Source organism: Chiloscyllium plagiosum, unplaced genomic scaffold, assembly GCF_037043375.1.
Source record: "Chiloscyllium plagiosum isolate Xiang-an unplaced genomic scaffold, Cpla_swu_hap1 HiC_scaffold_55, whole genome shotgun sequence".
NCBI lineage: Eukaryota > Metazoa > Chordata > Chondrichthyes > Orectolobiformes > Hemiscylliidae > Chiloscyllium > Chiloscyllium plagiosum.
The window spans coordinates 363,673-382,892 of record NW_028270194.1 but is presented as its reverse complement, the minus strand read 5'-3'; the positions used below and the strand labels follow the sequence as shown (position 1 = coordinate 382,892).

The 19,220-nt window shown below is 57.4% G+C and overlaps 14 non-coding genes across 14 annotated transcripts; all 14 read right to left on the bottom strand.

Moving 5' to 3' along the window:
- Nucleotides 1–10: 10 nt before the first annotated feature.
- On the bottom strand, nucleotides 11–83 carry trnaa-ugc (transfer RNA alanine (anticodon UGC)). The gene has a single exon. It is a non-coding gene; the product is annotated as a tRNA-Ala (tRNA).
- A 2,443-nt stretch (nucleotides 84–2,526) lies between these two features.
- On the bottom strand, nucleotides 2,527–2,599 carry trnaa-ugc (transfer RNA alanine (anticodon UGC)). The gene has a single exon. It is a non-coding gene; the product is annotated as a tRNA-Ala (tRNA).
- A 1,185-nt stretch (nucleotides 2,600–3,784) lies between these two features.
- trnaa-ugc (transfer RNA alanine (anticodon UGC)) lies at nucleotides 3,785–3,857 on the bottom strand. The gene has a single exon. It is a non-coding gene; the product is annotated as a tRNA-Ala (tRNA).
- Nucleotides 3,858–5,042: 1,185 nt separating this feature from the next.
- Nucleotides 5,043–5,115, bottom strand: trnaa-ugc (transfer RNA alanine (anticodon UGC)). The gene has a single exon. It is a non-coding gene; the product is annotated as a tRNA-Ala (tRNA).
- A 2,443-nt stretch (nucleotides 5,116–7,558) lies between these two features.
- Nucleotides 7,559–7,631, bottom strand: trnaa-ugc (transfer RNA alanine (anticodon UGC)). Its single transcript has one exon. It is a non-coding gene; the product is annotated as a tRNA-Ala (tRNA).
- A 1,185-nt stretch (nucleotides 7,632–8,816) lies between these two features.
- Nucleotides 8,817–8,889, bottom strand: trnaa-ugc (transfer RNA alanine (anticodon UGC)). Its single transcript has one exon. It is a non-coding gene; the product is annotated as a tRNA-Ala (tRNA).
- A 1,185-nt stretch (nucleotides 8,890–10,074) lies between these two features.
- Nucleotides 10,075–10,147, bottom strand: trnaa-ugc (transfer RNA alanine (anticodon UGC)). The gene has a single exon. It is a non-coding gene; the product is annotated as a tRNA-Ala (tRNA).
- Nucleotides 10,148–11,332: 1,185 nt separating this feature from the next.
- On the bottom strand, nucleotides 11,333–11,405 carry trnaa-ugc (transfer RNA alanine (anticodon UGC)). The gene has a single exon. It is a non-coding gene; the product is annotated as a tRNA-Ala (tRNA).
- A 1,185-nt stretch (nucleotides 11,406–12,590) lies between these two features.
- On the bottom strand, nucleotides 12,591–12,663 carry trnaa-ugc (transfer RNA alanine (anticodon UGC)). The gene has a single exon. It is a non-coding gene; the product is annotated as a tRNA-Ala (tRNA).
- A 1,185-nt stretch (nucleotides 12,664–13,848) lies between these two features.
- trnaa-ugc (transfer RNA alanine (anticodon UGC)) lies at nucleotides 13,849–13,921 on the bottom strand. Its single transcript has one exon. It is a non-coding gene; the product is annotated as a tRNA-Ala (tRNA).
- A 1,185-nt stretch (nucleotides 13,922–15,106) lies between these two features.
- Nucleotides 15,107–15,179, bottom strand: trnaa-ugc (transfer RNA alanine (anticodon UGC)). The gene has a single exon. It is a non-coding gene; the product is annotated as a tRNA-Ala (tRNA).
- Nucleotides 15,180–16,364: 1,185 nt separating this feature from the next.
- Nucleotides 16,365–16,437, bottom strand: trnaa-ugc (transfer RNA alanine (anticodon UGC)). Its single transcript has one exon. It is a non-coding gene; the product is annotated as a tRNA-Ala (tRNA).
- Nucleotides 16,438–17,622: 1,185 nt separating this feature from the next.
- Nucleotides 17,623–17,695, bottom strand: trnaa-ugc (transfer RNA alanine (anticodon UGC)). The gene has a single exon. It is a non-coding gene; the product is annotated as a tRNA-Ala (tRNA).
- Nucleotides 17,696–18,880: 1,185 nt separating this feature from the next.
- On the bottom strand, nucleotides 18,881–18,953 carry trnaa-ugc (transfer RNA alanine (anticodon UGC)). The gene has a single exon. It is a non-coding gene; the product is annotated as a tRNA-Ala (tRNA).
- Nucleotides 18,954–19,220: the final 267 nt, after the last annotated feature.

Here is a 19,220-nt window from a genome sequence, read left to right as displayed (position 1 = left end):
TAAAAGCAAGTGGAGAATGCGGGCATCGATCCCGCTACCTCTCGCATGCAAAGCGAGCGCTCTACCATTTGAGCTAATCCCCCAGTTGGACAGCCAGCCCTGACTTCACTCCTTCCGCAGTGGATCCTAAGCAGCCACGCTCCGGGATGTGCAGGAAATTCTCTCATCCGTCGGAAGGCTGAGACCAAACATTGCTGATGCCGGTCTCGGTGAAACGACCAACTTGTCGGAGGAGCAGCAGCGGCAGCTGGTGGACTCAGGCGAGGCGGAACGACACATGGACGAGGAAAGAAGTGCTGAGGAGATGGCAATTGCTGACTGGAGGTCGAAACGACTTCAACCTTGGCGCAGCCACCACGAGCGTGAGGTGACGTCGCAGGGCCCCGCCTGACTGATAGAAGACTTCATTTGGTTGCAGTGAGCACAAAGCGCTTTTGTGTGTTGGGGTTGAAAAAAGGGCACCCTGCTGGCCGTCAGCTGCAACCGCGGCAGGGAGACAGCTGACTCGTTGCAGAGAGGCAAGGGTGTGTGCCGATGCGTCCTGAAAGCGTTGTCGCGTTTTCAGCTCATCTGTGTTGCTGTGGCCCGCGTGCTGGTGAATGCGCACTCTTTCCAAAAAGCAGCCGAGGCTCCTTCGAGCCGGCGATCTAAGGAACGACAGATTTGCGACAGACCACAGTCCTCCGCTCTACCAGCTGAGCTATCGAAGGAGAGCCCAGCAGTGCCTCTCCCTTGCTGATGCTTTGCTGCGCACCTCCACTAATGTCACGCCATTGTCTCCCTGAAAATCTGTCACTCTGGGAGATCCTGAGCCACTGGCTGATCTCCACAGATTCGGCCTGTGCTGGCATGAAAAAATCGTCTTGAGTGCTGATCCGAAACTGCCAGATTCTGCCAGTACAGTACCTGACTCTCGCAGCTTCACGTACACGTCAGGTTAGGGTTTGGGCCGCAGCTTACCGACTGGTTCAAGTTGCCTCCCAACACGTCCGGACGTGCTGCCCGCTGACCTCAGGCAGCTACACCCACCGCCGGTGTGATCCTTTCAAGGAGCTGACTTTCACCCGCAGAGATAAAAACGTCAACGCCGCTGGCGTTTGCCTTCGCCGCGCAGCTCGACTTTCTTCCTACGCTGGACCGGCCTGTCGCTCACGCGTGAAGCTTTTGATCTTTCGGGACCACTCTCAGGGAGGCGGCGTACGCAAACGGTATTCCGGCTGCTGCAGACCAGCCGAGTGAGAGGTTGCACTTGCCGTTTTAAAAGCAAGTGGAGAATGCGGGCATCGATCCCGCTACCTCTCGCATGCAAAGCGAGGGCTCTACCATTTGAGCTAATCCCCCAGTTGGACAGCCAGCCCTGACTTCACTCCTTCCGCAGTGGATCCTAAGCAGCCACGCTCCGGGATGTGCAGGAAATTCTCTCATCCGTCGGAAGGCTGAGACCAAACATTGCTGATGCCGGTCTCGGTGAAATGACCAACTTGTCGGAGGAGCAGCAGCGGCAGCTGGTGGACTCAGGCGAGGCGGAACGACACATGGACGAGGAAAGAAGTGCTGAGGAGATGGCAATTGCTGACTGGAGGTCGAAACGACTTCAACCTTGGCGCAGCCACCACGAGCGTGAGGTGACGTCGCAGGGCCCCGCCTGACTGATAGAAGACTTCATTTGGTTGCAGTGAGCACAAAGCGCTTTTGTGTGTTGGGGTTGAAAAAAGGGCACCCTGCTGGCCGTCAGCTGCAACCGCGGCAGGGAGACAGCTGACTCGTTGCAGAGAGGCAAGGGTGTGTGCCGATGCGTCCTGAAAGCGTTGTCGCGTTTTCAGCTCATCTGTGTTGCTGTGGCCCGCGTGCTGGTGAATGCGCACTCTTTCCAAAAAGCAGCCGAGGCTCCTTCGAGCCGGCGATCTGAGGAACGACAGATTTGCGACAGACCACAGTCCTCCGCTCTACCAGCTGAGCTATCGAAGGAGAGCCCAGCAGTGCCTCTCCCTTGCTGATGCTTTGCTGCGCACCTCCACTAATGTCACGCCATTGTCTCCCTGAAAATCTGTCACTCTGGGAGATCCTGAGCCACTGGCTGATCTCCACAGATTCGGCCTGTGCTGGCATGAAAAAATCGTCTTGAGTGCTGATCCGAAACTGCCAGATTCTGCCGGTACAGTACCTGACTCTCGCAGCTTCACGTACACGTCAGGTTAGGGTTTGGGCCGCAGCTTACCGACTGGTTCAAGTTGCCTCCCAACACGTCCGGACGTGCTGCCCGCTGACCTCAGGCAGCTACACCCACCGCCGGTGTGATCCTTTCAAGGAGCTGACTTTCACCCGCAGAGATAAAAACGTCAACGCCGCTGGCGTTTGCCTTCGCCGCGCAGCTCGACTTTCTTCCTACGCTGGACCGGCCTGTCGCTCACGCGTGAAGCTTTTGATCTTTCGGGACCACTCTCAGGGAGGCGGCGTACGCAAACGGTATTCCGGCTGCTGCAGACCAGCCGAGTGAGAGGTTGCACTTGCCGTTTTAAAAGCAAGTGGAGAATGCGGGCATCGATCCCGCTACCTCTCGCATGCAAAGCGAGCGCTCTACCATTTGAGCTAATCCCCCAGTTGGACAGCCAGCCCTGACTTCACTCCTTCCGCAGTGGATCCTAAGCAGCCACGCTCCGGGATGTGCAGGAAATTCTCTCATCCGTCGGACGGCTGAGACCAAACATTGCTGATGCCGGTCTCGGTGAAACGACCAACTTGTCGGAGGAGCAGCAGCGGCAGCTGGTGGACTCAGGCGAGGCGGAACGACACATGGACGAGGAAAGAAGTGCTGAGGAGATGGCAATTGCTGACTGGAGGTCGAAACGACTTCAACCTTGGCGCAGCCACCACGAGCGTGAGGTGACGTCGCAGGGCCCCGCCTGACTGATAGAAGACTTCATTTGGTTGCAGTGAGCACAAAGCGCTTTTGTGTGTTGGGGTTGAAAAAAGGGCACCCTGCTGGCCGTCAGCTGCAACCGCGGCAGGGAGACAGCTGACTCGTTGCAGAGAGGCAAGGGTGTGTGCCGATGCGTCCTGAAAGCGTTGTCGCGTTTTCAGCTCATCTGTGTTGCTGTGGCCCGCGTGCTGGTGAATGCGCACTCTTTCCAAAAAGCAGCCGAGGCTCCTTCGAGCCGGCGATCTAAGGAACGACAGATTTGCGACAGACCACAGTCCTCCGCTCTACCAGCTGAGCTATCGAAGGAGAGCCCAGCAGTGCCTCTCCCTTGCTGATGCTTTGCTGCGCACCTCCACTAATGTCACGCCATTGTCTCCCTGAAAATCTGTCACTCTGGGAGATCCTGAGCCACTGGCTGATCTCCACAGATTCGGCCTGTGCTGGCATGAAAAAATCGTCTTGAGTGCTGATCCGAAACTGCCAGATTCTGCCGGTACAGTACCTGACTCTCGCAGCTTCACGTACACGTCAGGTTAGGGTTTGGGCCGCAGCTTACCGACTGGTTCAAGTTGCCTCCCAACACGTCCGGACGTGCTGCCCGCTGACCTCAGGCAGCTACACCCACCGCCGGTGTGATCCTTTCAAGGAGCTGACTTTCACCCGCAGAGATAAAAACGTCAACGCCGCTGGCGTTTGCCTTCGCCGCGCAGCTCGACTTTCTTCCTACGCTGGACCGGCCTGTCGCTCACGCGTGAAGCTTTTGATCTTTCGGGACCACTCTCAGGGAGGCGGCGAACGCAAACGGTATTCCGGCTGCTGCAGACCAGCCGAGTGAGAGGTTGCACTTGCCGTTTTAAAAGCAAGTGGAGAATGCGGGCATCGATCCCGCTACCTCTCGCATGCAAAGCGAGCGCTCTACCATTTGAGCTAATCCCCCAGTTGGACAGCCAGCCCTGACTTCACTCCTTCCGCAGTGGATCCTAAGCAGCCACGCTCCGGGATGTGCAGGAAATTCTCTCATCCGTCGGAAGGCTGAGACCAAACATTGCTGATGCCGGTCTCGGTGAAACGACCAACTTGTCGGAGGAGCAGCAGCGGCAGCTGGTGGACTCAGGCGAGGCGGAACGACACATGGACGAGGAAAGAAGTGCTGAGGAGATGGCAATTGCTGACTGGAGGTCGAAACGACTTCAACCTTGGCGCAGCCACCACGAGCGTGAGGTGACGTCGCAGGGCCCCGCCTGACTGATAGAAGACTTCATTTGGTTGCAGTGAGCACAAAGCGCTTTTGTGTGTTGGGGTTGAAAAAAGGGCACCCTGCTGGCTGTCAGCTGCAACCGCGGCAGGGAGACAGCTGACTCGTTGCAGAGAGGCAAGGGTGTGTGCCGATGCGTCCTGAAAGCGTTGTCGCGTTTTCAGCTCATCTGTGTTGCTGTGGCCCGCGTGCTGGTGAATGCGCACTCTTTCCAAAAAGCAGCCGAGGCTCCTTCGAGCCGGCGATCTGAGGAACGACAGATTTGCGACAGACCACAGTCCTCCGCTCTACCAGCTGAGCTATCGAAGGAGAGCCCAGCAGTGCCTCTCCCTTGCTGATGCTTTGCTGCGCACCTCCACTAATGTCACGCCATTGTCTCCCTGAAAATCTGTCACTCTGGGAGATCCTGAGCCACTGGCTGATCTCCACAGATTCGGCCTGTGCTGGCATGAAAAAATCGTCTTGAGTGCTGATCCGAAACTGCCAGATTCTGCCGGTACAGTACCTGACTCTCGCAGCTTCACGTACACGTCAGGTTAGGGTTTGGGCCGCAGCTTACCGACTGGTTCAAGTTGCCTCCCAACACGTCCGGACGTGCTGCCCGCTGACCTCAGGCAGCTACACCCACCGCCGGTGTGATCCTTTCAAGGAGCTGACTTTCACCCGCAGAGATAAAAACGTCAACGCCGCTGGCGTTTGCCTTCGCCGCGCAGCTCGACTTTCTTCCTACGCTGGACCGGCCTGTCGCTCACGCGTGAAGCTTTTGATCTTTCGGGACCACTCTCAGGGAGGCGGCGTACGCAAACGGTATTCCGGCTGCTGCAGACCAGCCGAGTGAGAGGTTGCACTTGCCGTTTTAAAAGCAAGTGGAGAATGCGGGCATCGATCCCGCTACCTCTCGCATGCAAAGCGAGCGCTCTACCATTTGAGCTAATCCCCCAGTTGGACAGCCAGCCCTGACTTCACTCCTTCCGCAGTGGATCCTAAGCAGCCACGCTCCGGGATGTGCAGGAAATTCTCTCATCCGTCGGACGGCTGAGACCAAACATTGCTGATGCCGGTCTCGGTGAAACGACCAACTTGTCGGAGGAGCAGCAGCGGCAGCTGGTGGACTCAGGCGAGGCGGAACGACACATGGACGAGGAAAGAAGTGCTGAGGAGATGGCAATTGCTGACTGGAGGTCGAAACGACTTCAACCTTGGCGCAGCCACCACGAGCGTGAGGTGACGTCGCAGGGCCCCGCCTGACTGATAGAAGACTTCATTTGGTTGCAGTGAGCACAAAGCGCTTTTGTGTGTTGGGGTTGAAAAAAGGGCACCCTGCTGGCCGTCAGCTGCAACCGCGGCAGGGAGACAGCTGACTCGTTGCAGAGAGGCAAGGGTGTGTGCCGATGCGTCCTGAAAGCGTTGTCGCGTTTTCAGCTCATCTGTGTTGCTGTGGCCCGCGTGCTGGTGAATGCGCACTCTTTCCAAAAAGCAGCCGAGGCTCCTTCGAGCCGGCGATCTAAGGAACGACAGATTTGCGACAGACCACAGTCCTCCGCTCTACCAGCTGAGCTATCGAAGGAGAGCCCAGCAGTGCCTCTCCCTTGCTGATGCTTTGCTGCGCACCTCCACTAATGTCACGCCATTGTCTCCCTGAAAATCTGTCACTCTGGGAGATCCTGAGCCACTGGCTGATCTCCACAGATTCGGCCTGTGCTGGCATGAAAAAATCGTCTTGAGTGCTGATCCGAAACTGCCAGATTCTGCCGGTACAGTACCTGACTCTCGCAGCTTCACGTACACGTCAGGTTAGGGTTTGGGCCGCAGCTTACCGACTGGTTCAAGTTGCCTCCCAACACGTCCGGACGTGCTGCCCGCTGACCTCAGGCAGCTACACCCACCGCCGGTGTGATCCTTTCAAGGAGCTGACTTTCACCCGCAGAGATAAAAACGTCAACGCCGCTGGCGTTTGCCTTCGCCGCGCAGCTCGACTTTCTTCCTACGCTGGACCGGCCTGTCGCTCACGCGTGAAGCTTTTGATCTTTCGGGACCACTCTCAGGGAGGCGGCGTACGCAAACGGTATTCCGGCTGCTGCAGACCAGCCGAGTGAGAGGTTGCACTTGCCGTTTTAAAAGCAAGTGGAGAATGCGGGCATCGATCCCGCTACCTCTCGCATGCAAAGCGAGGGCTCTACCATTTGAGCTAATCCCCCAGTTGGACAGCCAGCCCTGACTTCACTCCTTCCGCAGTGGATCCTAAGCAGCCACGCTCCGGGATGTGCAGGAAATTCTCTCATCCGTCGGAAGGCTGAGACCAAACATTGCTGATGCCGGTCTCGGTGAAATGACCAACTTGTCGGAGGAGCAGCAGCGGCAGCTGGTGGACTCAGGCGAGGCGGAACGACACATGGACGAGGAAAGAAGTGCTGAGGAGATGGCAATTGCTGACTGGAGGTCGAAACGACTTCAACCTTGGCGCAGCCACCACGAGCGTGAGGTGACGTCGCAGGGCCCCGCCTGACTGATAGAAGACTTCATTTGGTTGCAGTGAGCACAAAGCGCTTTTGTGTGTTGGGGTTGAAAAAAGGGCACCCTGCTGGCCGTCAGCTGCAACCGCGGCAGGGAGACAGCTGACTCGTTGCAGAGAGGCAAGGGTGTGTGCCGATGCGTCCTGAAAGCGTTGTCGCGTTTTCAGCTCATCTGTGTTGCTGTGGCCCGCGTGCTGGTGAATGCGCACTCTTTCCAAAAAGCAGCCGAGGCTCCTTCGAGCCGGCGATCTGAGGAACGACAGATTTGCGACAGACCACAGTCCTCCGCTCTACCAGCTGAGCTATCGAAGGAGAGCCCAGCAGTGCCTCTCCCTTGCTGATGCTTTGCTGCGCACCTCCACTAATGTCACGCCATTGTCTCCCTGAAAATCTGTCACTCTGGGAGATCCTGAGCCACTGGCTGATCTCCACAGATTCGGCCTGTGCTGGCATGAAAAAATCGTCTTGAGTGCTGATCCGAAACTGCCAGATTCTGCCGGTACAGTACCTGACTCTCGCAGCTTCACGTACACGTCAGGTTAGGGTTTGGGCCGCAGCTTACCGACTGGTTCAAGTTGCCTCCCAACACGTCCGGACGTGCTGCCCGCTGACCTCAGGCAGCTACACCCACCGCCGGTGTGATCCTTTCAAGGAGCTGACTTTCACCCGCAGAGATAAAAACGTCAACGCCGCTGGCGTTTGCCTTCGCCGCGCAGCTCGACTTTCTTCCTACGCTGGACCGGCCTGTCGCTCACGCGTGAAGCTTTTGATCTTTCGGGACCACTCTCAGGGAGGCGGCGTACGCAAACGGTATTCCGGCTGCTGCAGACCAGCCGAGTGAGAGGTTGCACTTGCCGTTTTAAAAGCAAGTGGAGAATGCGGGCATCGATCCCGCTACCTCTCGCATGCAAAGCGAGCGCTCTACCATTTGAGCTAATCCCCCAGTTGGACAGCCAGCCCTGACTTCACTCCTTCCGCAGTGGATCCTAAGCAGCCACGCTCCGGGATGTGCAGGAAATTCTCTCATCCGTCGGACGGCTGAGACCAAACATTGCTGATGCCGGTCTCGGTGAAACGACCAACTTGTCGGAGGAGCAGCAGCGGCAGCTGGTGGACTCAGGCGAGGCGGAACGACACATGGACGAGGAAAGAAGTGCTGAGGAGATGGCAATTGCTGACAGGAGGTCGAAACGACTTCAACCTTGGCGCAGCCACCACGAGCGTGAGGTGACGTCGCAGGGCCCCGCCTGACTGATAGAAGACTTCATTTGGTTGCAGTGAGCACAAAGCGCTTTTGTGTGTTGGGGTTGAAAAAAGGGCACCCTGCTGGCCGTCAGCTGCAACCGCGGCAGGGAGACAGCTGACTCGTTGCAGAGAGGCAAGGGTGTGTGCCGATGCGTCCTGAAAGCGTTGTCGCGTTTTCAGCTCATCTGTGTTGCTGTGGCCCGCGTGCTGGTGAATGCGCACTCTTTCCAAAAAGCAGCCGAGGCTCCTTCGAGCCGGCGATCTAAGGAACGACAGATTTGCGACAGACCACAGTCCTCCGCTCTACCAGCTGAGCTATCGAAGGAGAGCCCAGCAGTGCCTCTCCCTTGCTGATGCTTTGCTGCGCACCTCCACTAATGTCACGCCATTGTCTCCCTGAAAATCTGTCACTCTGGGAGATCCTGAGCCACTGGCTGATCTCCACAGATTCGGCCTGTGCTGGCATGAAAAAATCGTCTTGAGTGCTGATCCGAAACTGCCAGATTCTGCCGGTACAGTACCTGACTCTCGCAGCTTCACGTACACGTCAGGTTAGGGTTTGGGCCGCAGCTTACCGACTGGTTCAAGTTGCCTCCCAACACGTCCGGACGTGCTGCCCGCTGACCTCAGGCAGCTACACCCACCGCCGGTGTGATCCTTTCAAGGAGCTGACTTTCACCCGCAGAGATAAAAACGTCAACGCCGCTGGCGTTTGCCTTCGCCGCGCAGCTCGACTTTCTTCCTACGCTGGACCGGCCTGTCGCTCACGCGTGAAGCTTTTGATCTTTCGGGACCACTCTCAGGGAGGCGGCGTACGCAAACGGTATTCCGGCTGCTGCAGACCAGCCGAGTGAGAGGTTGCACTTGCCGTTTTAAAAGCAAGTGGAGAATGCGGGCATCGATCCCGCTACCTCTCGCATGCAAAGCGAGCGCTCTACCATTTGAGCTAATCCCCCAGTTGGACAGCCAGCCCTGACTTCACTCCTTCCGCAGTGGATCCTAAGCAGCCACGCTCCGGGATGTGCAGGAAATTCTCTCATCCGTCGGAAGGCTGAGACCAAACATTGCTGATGCCGGTCTCGGTGAAACGACCAACTTGTCGGAGGAGCAGCAGCGGCAGCTGGTGGACTCAGGCGAGGCGGAACGACACATGGACGAGGAAAGAAGTGCTGAGGAGATGGCAATTGCTGACTGGAGGTCGAAACGACTTCAACCTTGGCGCAGCCACCACGAGCGTGAGGTGACGTCGCAGGGCCCCGCCTGACTGATAGAAGACTTCATTTGGTTGCAGTGAGCACAAAGCGCTTTTGTGTGTTGGGGTTGAAAAAAGGGCACCCTGCTGGCTGTCAGCTGCAACCGCGGCAGGGAGACAGCTGACTCGTTGCAGAGAGGCAAGGGTGTGTGCCGATGCGTCCTGAAAGCGTTGTCGCGTTTTCAGCTCATCTGTGTTGCTGTGGCCCGCGTGCTGGTGAATGCGCACTCTTTCCAAAAAGCAGCCGAGGCTCCTTCGAGCCGGCGATCTGAGGAACGACAGATTTGCGACAGACCACAGTCCTCCGCTCTACCAGCTGAGCTATCGAAGGAGAGCCCAGCAGTGCCTCTCCCTTGCTGATGCTTTGCTGCGCACCTCCACTAATGTCACGCCATTGTCTCCCTGAAAATCTGTCACTCTGGGAGATCCTGAGCCACTGGCTGATCTCCACAGATTCGGCCTGTGCTGGCATGAAAAAATCGTCTTGAGTGCTGATCCGAAACTGCCAGATTCTGCCGGTACAGTACCTGACTCTCGCAGCTTCACGTACACGTCAGGTTAGGGTTTGGGCCGCAGCTTACCGACTGGTTCAAGTTGCCTCCCAACACGTCCGGACGTGCTGCCCGCTGACCTCAGGCAGCTACACCCACCGCCGGTGTGATCCTTTCAAGGAGCTGACTTTCACCCGCAGAGATAAAAACGTCAACGCCGCTGGCGTTTGCCTTCGCCGCGCAGCTCGACTTTCTTCCTACGCTGGACCGGCCTGTCGCTCACGCGTGAAGCTTTTGATCTTTCGGGACCACTCTCAGGGAGGCGGCGTACGCAAACGGTATTCCGGCTGCTGCAGACCAGCCGAGTGAGAGGTTGCACTTGCCGTTTTAAAAGCAAGTGGAGAATGCGGGCATCGATCCCGCTACCTCTCGCATGCAAAGCGAGCGCTCTACCATTTGAGCTAATCCCCCAGTTGGACAGCCAGCCCTGACTTCACTCCTTCCGCAGTGGATCCTAAGCAGCCACGCTCCGGGATGTGCAGGAAATTCTCTCATCCGTCGGACGGCTGAGACCAAACATTGCTGATGCCGGTCTCGGTGAAACGACCAACTTGTCGGAGGAGCAGCAGCGGCAGCTGGTGGACTCAGGCGAGGCGGAACGACACATGGACGAGGAAAGAAGTGCTGAGGAGATGGCAATTGCTGACTGGAGGTCGAAACGACTTCAACCTTGGCGCAGCCACCACGAGCGTGAGGTGACGTCGCAGGGCCCCGCCTGACTGATAGAAGACTTCATTTGGTTGCAGTGAGCACAAAGCGCTTTTGTGTGTTGGGGTTGAAAAAAGGGCACCCTGCTGGCCGTCAGCTGCAACCGCGGCAGGGAGACAGCTGACTCGTTGCAGAGAGGCAAGGGTGTGTGCCGATGCGTCCTGAAAGCGTTGTCGCGTTTTCAGCTCATCTGTGTTGCTGTGGCCCGCGTGCTGGTGAATGCGCACTCTTTCCAAAAAGCAGCCGAGGCTCCTTCGAGCCGGCGATCTAAGGAACGACAGATTTGCGACAGACCACAGTCCTCCGCTCTACCAGCTGAGCTATCGAAGGAGAGCCCAGCAGTGCCTCTCCCTTGCTGATGCTTTGCTGCGCACCTCCACTAATGTCACGCCATTGTCTCCCTGAAAATCTGTCACTCTGGGAGATCCTGAGCCACTGGCTGATCTCCACAGATTCGGCCTGTGCTGGCATGAAAAAATCGTCTTGAGTGCTGATCCGAAACTGCCAGATTCTGCCGGTACAGTACCTGACTCTCGCAGCTTCACGTACACGTCAGGTTAGGGTTTGGGCCGCAGCTTACCGACTGGTTCAAGTTGCCTCCCAACACGTCCGGACGTGCTGCCCGCTGACCTCAGGCAGCTACACCCACCGCCGGTGTGATCCTTTCAAGGAGCTGACTTTCACCCGCAGAGATAAAAACGTCAACGCCGCTGGCGTTTGCCTTCGCCGCGCAGCTCGACTTTCTTCCTACGCTGGACCGGCCTGTCGCTCACGCGTGAAGCTTTTGATCTTTCGGGACCACTCTCAGGGAGGCGGCGTACGCAAACGGTATTCCGGCTGCTGCAGACCAGCCGAGTGAGAGGTTGCACTTGCCGTTTTAAAAGCAAGTGGAGAATGCGGGCATCGATCCCGCTACCACTCGCATGCAAAGCGAGCGCTCTACCATTTGAGCTAATCCCCCAGTTGGACAGCCAGCCCTGACTTCACTCCTTCCGCAGTGGATCCTAAGCAGCCACGCTCCGGGATGTGCAGGAAATTCTCTCATCCGTCGGAAGGCTGAGACCAAACATTGCTGATGCCGGTCTCGGTGAAACGACCAACTTGTCGGAGGAGCAGCAGCGGCAGCTGGTGGACTCAGGCGAGGCGGAACGACACATGGACGAGGAAAGAAGTGCTGAGGAGATGGCAATTGCTGACTGGAGGTCGAAACGACTTCAACCTTGGCGCAGCCACCACGAGCGTGAGGTGACGTCGCAGGGCCCCGCCTGACTGATAGAAGACTTCATTTGGTTGCAGTGAGCACAAAGCGCTTTTGTGTGTTGGGGTTGAAAAAAGGGCACCCTGCTGGCCGTCAGCTGCAACCGCGGCAGGGAGACAGCTGACTCGTTGCAGAGAGGCAAGGGTGTGTGCCGATGCGTCCTGAAAGCGTTGTCGCGTTTTCAGCTCATCTGTGTTGCTGTGGCCCGCGTGCTGGTGAATGCGCACTCTTTCCAAAAAGCAGCCGAGGCTCCTTCGAGCCGGCGATCTGAGGAACGACAGATTTGCGACAGACCACAGTCCTCCGCTCTACCAGCTGAGCTATCGAAGGAGAGCCCAGCAGTGCCTCTCCCTTGCTGATGCTTTGCTGCGCACCTCCACTAATGTCACGCCATTGTCTCCCTGAAAATCTGTCACTCTGGGAGATCCTGAGCCACTGGCTGATCTCCACAGATTCGGCCTGTGCTGGCATGAAAAAATCGTCTTGAGTGCTGATCCGAAACTGCCAGATTCTGCCGGTACAGTACCTGACTCTCGCAGCTTCACGTACACGTCAGGTTAGGGTTTGGGCCGCAGCTTACCGACTGGTTCAAGTTGCCTCCCAACACGTCCGGACGTGCTGCCCGCTGACCTCAGGCAGCTACACCCACCGCCGGTGTGATCCTTTCAAGGAGCTGACTTTCACCCGCAGAGATAAAAACGTCAACGCCGCTGGCGTTTGCCTTCGCCGCGCAGCTCGACTTTCTTCCTACGCTGGACCGGCCTGTCGCTCACGCGTGAAGCTTTTGATCTTTCGGGACCACTCTCAGGGAGGCGGCGTACGCAAACGGTATTCCGGCTGCTGCAGACCAGCCGAGTGAGAGGTTGCACTTGCCGTTTTAAAAGCAAGTGGAGAATGCGGGCATCGATCCCGCTACCTCTCGCATGCAAAGCGAGCGCTCTACCATTTGAGCTAATCCCCCAGTTGGACAGCCAGCCCTGACTTCACTCCTTCCGCAGTGGATCCTAAGCAGCCACGCTCCGGGATGTGCAGGAAATTCTCTCATCCGTCGGACGGCTGAGACCAAACATTGCTGATGCCGGTCTCGGTGAAACGACCAACTTGTCGGAGGAGCAGCAGCGGCAGCTGGTGGACTCAGGCGAGGCGGAACGACACATGGACGAGGAAAGAAGTGCTGAGGAGATGGCAATTGCTGACTGGAGGTCGAAACGACTTCAACCTTGGCGCAGCCACCACGAGCGTGAGGTGACGTCGCAGGGCCCCGCCTGACTGATAGAAGACTTCATTTGGTTGCAGTGAGCACAAAGCGCTTTTGTGTGTTGGGGTTGAAAAAAGGGCACCCTGCTGGCCGTCAGCTGCAACCGCGGCAGGGAGACAGCTGACTCGTTGCAGAGAGGCAAGGGTGTGTGCCGATGCGTCCTGAAAGCGTTGTCGCGTTTTCAGCTCATCTGTGTTGCTGTGGCCCGCGTGCTGGTGAATGCGCACTCTTTCCAAAAAGCAGCCGAGGCTCCTTCGAGCCGGCGATCTAAGGAACGACAGATTTGCGACAGACCACAGTCCTCCGCTCTACCAGCTGAGCTATCGAAGGAGAGCCCAGCAGTGCCTCTCCCTTGCTGATGCTTTGCTGCGCACCTCCACTAATGTCACGCCATTGTCTCCCTGAAAATCTGTCACTCTGGGAGATCCTGAGCCACTGGCTGATCTCCACAGATTCGGCCTGTGCTGGCATGAAAAAATCGTCTTGAGTGCTGATCCGAAACTGCCAGATTCTGCCGGTACAGTACCTGACTCTCGCAGCTTCACGTACACGTCAGGTTAGGGTTTGGGCCGCAGCTTACCGACTGGTTCAAGTTGCCTCCCAACACGTCCGGACGTGCTGCCCGCTGACCTCAGGCAGCTACACCCACCGCCGGTGTGATCCTTTCAAGGAGCTGACTTTCACCCGCAGAGATAAAAACGTCAACGCCGCTGGCGTTTGCCTTCGCCGCGCAGCTCGACTTTCTTCCTACGCTGGACCGGCCTGTCGCTCACGCGTGAAGCTTTTGATCTTTCGGGACCACTCTCAGGGAGGCGGCGTACGCAAACGGTATTCCGGCTGCTGCAGACCAGCCGAGTGAGAGGTTGCACTTGCCGTTTTAAAAGCAAGTGGAGAATGCGGGCATCGATCCCGCTACCACTCGCATGCAAAGCGAGCGCTCTACCATTTGAGCTAATCCCCCAGTTGGACAGCCAGCCCTGACTTCACTCCTTCCGCAGTGGATCCTAAGCAGCCACGCTCCGGGATGTGCAGGAAATTCTCTCATCCGTCGGAAGGCTGAGACCAAACATTGCTGATGCCGGTCTCGGTGAAACGACCAACTTGTCGGAGGAGCAGCAGCGGCAGCTGGTGGACTCAGGCGAGGCGGAACGACACATGGACGAGGAAAGAAGTGCTGAGGAGATGGCAATTGCTGACTGGAGGTCGAAACGACTTCAACCTTGGCGCAGCCACCACGAGCGTGAGGTGACGTCGCAGGGCCCCGCCTGACTGATAGAAGACTTCATTTGGTTGCAGTGAGCACAAAGCGCTTTTGTGTGTTGGGGTTGAAAAAAGGGCACCCTGCTGGCCGTCAGCTGCAACCGCGGCAGGGAGACAGCTGACTCGTTGCAGAGAGGCAAGGGTGTGTGCCGATGCGTCCTGAAAGCGTTGTCGCGTTTTCAGCTCATCTGTGTTGCTGTGGCCCGCGTGCTGGTGAATGCGCACTCTTTCCAAAAAGCAGCCGAGGCTCCTTCGAGCCGGCGATCTGAGGAACGACAGATTTGCGACAGACCACAGTCCTCCGCTCTACCAGCTGAGCTATCGAAGGAGAGCCCAGCAGTGCCTCTCCCTTGCTGATGCTTTGCTGCGCACCTCCACTAATGTCACGCCATTGTCTCCCTGAAAATCTGTCACTCTGGGAGATCCTGAGCCACTGGCTGATCTCCACAGATTCGGCCTGTGCTGGCATGAAAAAATCGTCTTGAGTGCTGATCCGAAACTGCCAGATTCTGCCGGTACAGTACCTGACTCTCGCAGCTTCACGTACACGTCAGGTTAGGGTTTGGGCCGCAGCTTACCGACTGGTTCAAGTTGCCTCCCAACACGTCCGGACGTGCTGCCCGCTGACCTCAGGCAGCTACACCCACCGCCGGTGTGATCCTTTCAAGGAGCTGACTTTCACCCGCAGAGATAAAAACGTCAACGCCGCTGGCGTTTGCCTTCGCCGCGCAGCTCGACTTTCTTCCTACGCTGGACCGGCCTGTCGCTCACGCGTGAAGCTTTTGATCTTTCGGGACCACTCTCAGGGAGGCGGCGTACGCAAACGGTATTCCGGCTGCTGCAGACCAGCCGAGTGAGAGGTTGCACTTGCCGTTTTAAAAGCAAGTGGAGAATGCGGGCATCGATCCCGCTACCTCTCGCATGCAAAGCGAGCGCTCTACCATTTGAGCTAATCCCCCAGTTGGACAGCCAGCCCTGACTTCACTCCTTCCGCAGTGGATCCTAAGCAGCCACGCTCCGGGATGTGCAGGAAATTCTCTCATCCGTCGGAAGGCTGAGACCAAACATTGCTGATGCCGGTCTCGGTGAAACGACCAACTTGTCGGAGGAGCAGCAGCGGCAGCTGGTGGACTCAGGCGAGGCGGAACGACACATGGACGAGGAAAGAAGTGCTGAGGAGATGGCAATTGCTGACTGGAGGTCGAAACGACTTCAACCTTGGCGCAGCCACCACGAGCGTGAGGTGACGTCGCAGGGCCCCGCCTGACTGATAGAAGACTTCATTTGGTTGCAGTGAGCACAAAGCGCTTTTGTGTGTTGGGGTTGAAAAAAGGGCACCCTGCTGGCCGTCAGCTGCAACCGCGGCAGGGAGACAGCTGACTCGTTGCAGAGAGGCAAGGGTGTGTGCCGATGCGTCCTGAAAGCGTTGTCGCGTTTTCAGCTCATCTGTGTTGCTGTGGCCCGCGTGCTGGTGAATGCGCACTCTTTCCAAAAAGCAGCCGAGGCTCCTTCGAGCCGGCGATCTGAGGAACGACAGATTTGCGACAGACCACAGTCCTCCGCTCTACCAGCTGAGCTATCGAAGGAGAGCCCAGCAGTGCCTCTCCCTTGCTGATGCTTTGCTGCGCACCTCCACTAATGTCACGCCATTGTCTCCCTGAAAATCTGTCACTCTGGGAGATCCTGAGCCACTGGCTGATCTCCACAGATTCGGCCTGTGCTGGCATGAAAAAATCGTCTTGAGTGCTGATCCGAAACTGCCAGATTCTGCCGGTACAGTACCTGACTCTCGCAGCTTCACGTACACGTCAGGTTAGGGTTTGGGCCGCAGCTTACCGACTGGTTCAAGTTGCCTCCCAACACGTCCGGACGTGCTGCCCGCTGACCTCAGGCAGCTACACCCACCGCCGGTGTGATCCTTTCAAGGAGCTGACTTTCACCCGCAGAGATAAAAACGTCAACGCCGCTGGCGTTTGCCTTCGCCGCGCAGCTCGACTTTCTTCCTACGCTGGACCGGCCTGTCGCTCACGCGTGAAGCTTTTGATCTTTCGGGACCACTCTCAGGGAGGCGGCGTACGCAAACGGTATTCCGGCTGCTGCAGACCAGCCGAGTGAGAGGTTGCACTTGCCGTTTTAAAAGCAAGTGGAGAATGCGGGCATCGATCCCGCTACCTCTCGCATGCAAAGCGAGCGCTCTACCATTTGAGCTAATCCCCCAGTTGGACAGCCAGCCCTGACTTCACTCCTTCCGCAGTGGATCCTAAGCAGCCACGCTCCGGGATGTGCAGGAAATTCTCTCATCCGTCGGAAGGCTGAGACCAAACATTGCTGATGCCGGTCTCGGTGAAACGACCAACTTGTCGGAGGAGCAGCAGCGGCAGCTGGTGGACTCAGGCGAGGCGGAACGACACATGGACGAGGAAAGAAGTGCTGAGGAGATGGCAATTGCTGACTGGAGGTCGAAACGACTTCAACCTTGGCGCAGCCACCACGAGCGTGAGGTGACGTCGCAGGGCCCCGCCTGACTGATAGAAGACTTCATTTGGTTGCAGTGAGCACAAAGCGCTTTTGTGTGTTGGGGTTGAAAAAAGGGCACCCTGCTGGCCGTCAGCTGCAACCGCGGCAGGGAGACAGCTGACTCGTTGCAGAGAGGCAAGGGTGTGTGCCGATGCGTCCTGAAAGCGTTGTCGCGTTTTCAGCTCATCTGTGTTGCTGTGGCCCGCGTGCTGGTGAATGCGCACTCTTTCCAAAAAGCAGCCGAGGCTCCTTCGAGCCGGCGATCTGAGGAACGACAGATTTGCGACAGACCACAGTCCTCCGCTCTACCAGCTGAGCTATCGAAGGAGAGCCCAGCAGTGCCTCTCCCTTGCTGATGCTTTGCTGCGCACCTCCACTAATGTCACGCCATTGTCTCCCTGAAAATCTGTCACTCTGGGAGATCCTGAGCCACTGGCTGATCTCCACAGATTCGGCCTGTGCTGGCATGAAAAAATCGTCTTGAGTGCTGATCCGAAACTGCCAGATTCTGCCGGTACAGTACCTGACTCTCGCAGCTTCACGTACACGTCAGGTTAGGGTTTGGGCCGCAGCTTACCGACTGGTTCAAGTTGCCTCCCAACACGTCCGGACGTGCTGCCCGCTGACCTCAGGCAGCTACACCCACCGCCGGTGTGATCCTTTCAAGGAGCTGACTTTCACCCGCAGAGATAAAAACGTCAACGCCGCTGGCGTTTGCCTTCGCCGCGCAGCTCGACTTTCTTCCTACGCTGGACCGGCCTGTCGCTCACGCGTGAAGCTTTTGATCTTTCGGGACCACTCTCAGGGAGGCGGCGTACGCAAACGGTATTCCGGCTGCTGCAGACCAGCCGAGTGAGAGGTTGCACTTGCCGTTTTAAAAGCAAGTGGAGAATGCGGGCATCGATCCCGCTACCTCTCGCATGCAAAGCGAGCGCTCTACCATTTGAGCTAATCCCCCAGTTGGACAGCCAGCCCTGACTTCACTCCTTCCGCAGTGGATCCTAAGCAGCCACGCTCCGGGATGTGCAGGAAATTCTCTCATCCGTCGGACGGCTGAGACCAAACATTGCTGATGCCGGTCTCGGTGAAACGACCAACTTGTCGGAGGAGCAGCAGCGGCAGCTGGTGGACTCAGGCGAGGCGGAACGACACATGGACGAGGAAAGAAGTGCTGAGGAGATGGCAATTGCTGACTGGAGGTCGAAACGACTTCAACCTTGGCGCAGCCACCACGAGCGTGAGGTGACGTCGCAGGGCCCCGCCTGACTGATAGAAGACTTCATTTGGTTGCAGTGAGCACAAAGCGCTTTTGTGTGTTGGGGTTGAAAAAAGGGCACCCTGCTGGCCGTCAGCTGCAACCGCGGCAGGGAGACAGCTGACTCGTTGCAGAGAGGCAAGGGTGTGTGCCGATGCGTCCTGAAAGCGTTGTCGCGTTTTCAGCTCATCTGTGTTGCTGTGGCCCGCGTGCTGGTGAATGCGCACTCTTTCCAAAAAGCAGCCGAGGCTCCTTCGAGCCGGCGATCTAAGGAACGACAGATTTGCGACAGACCACAGTCCTCCGCTCTACCAGCTGAGCTATCGAAGGAGAGCCCAGCAGTGCCTCTCCCTTGCTGATGCTTTGCTGCGCACCTCCACTAATGTCACGCCATTGTCTCCCTGAAAATCTGTCACTCTGGGAGATCCTGAGCCACTGGCTGATCTCCACAGATTCGGCCTGTGCTGGCATGAAAAAATCGTCTTGAGTGCTGATCCGAAACTGCCAGATTCTGCCGGTACAGTACCTGACTCTCGCAGCTTCACGTACACGTCAGGTTAGGGTTTGGGCCGCAGCTTACCGACTGGTTCAAGTTGCCTCCCAACACGTCCGGACGTGCTGCCCGCTGACCTCAGGCAGCTACACCCACCGCCGGTGTGATCCTTTCAAGGAGCTGACTTTCACCCGCAGAGATAAAAACGTCAACGCCGCTGGCGTTTGCCTTCGCCGCGCAGCTCGACTTTCTTCCTACGCTGGACCGGCCTGTCGCTCACGCGTGAAGCTTTTGATCTTTCGGGACCACTCTCAGGGAGGCGGCGTACGCAAACGGTATTCCGGCTGCTGCAGACCAGCCGAGTGAGAGGTTGCACTTGCCGTTTTAAAAGCAAGTGGAGAATGCGGGCATCGATCCCGCTACCTCTCGCATGCAAAGCGAGCGCTCTACCATTTGAGCTAATCCCCCAGTGGGACAGCCAGCCCTGACTTCACTCCTTCCGCAGTGGATCCTAAGCAGCCACGCTCCGGGATGTGCAGGAAATTCTCTCATCCGTCGGAAGGCTGAGACCAAACATTGCTGATGCCGGTCTCGGTGAAACGACCAACTTGTCGGAGGAGCAGCAGCGGCAGCTGGTGGACTCAGGCGAGGCGGAACGACACATGGACGAGGAAAGAAGTGCTGAGGAGATGGCAATTGCTGACTGGAGGTCGAAACGACTTCAACCTTGGCGCA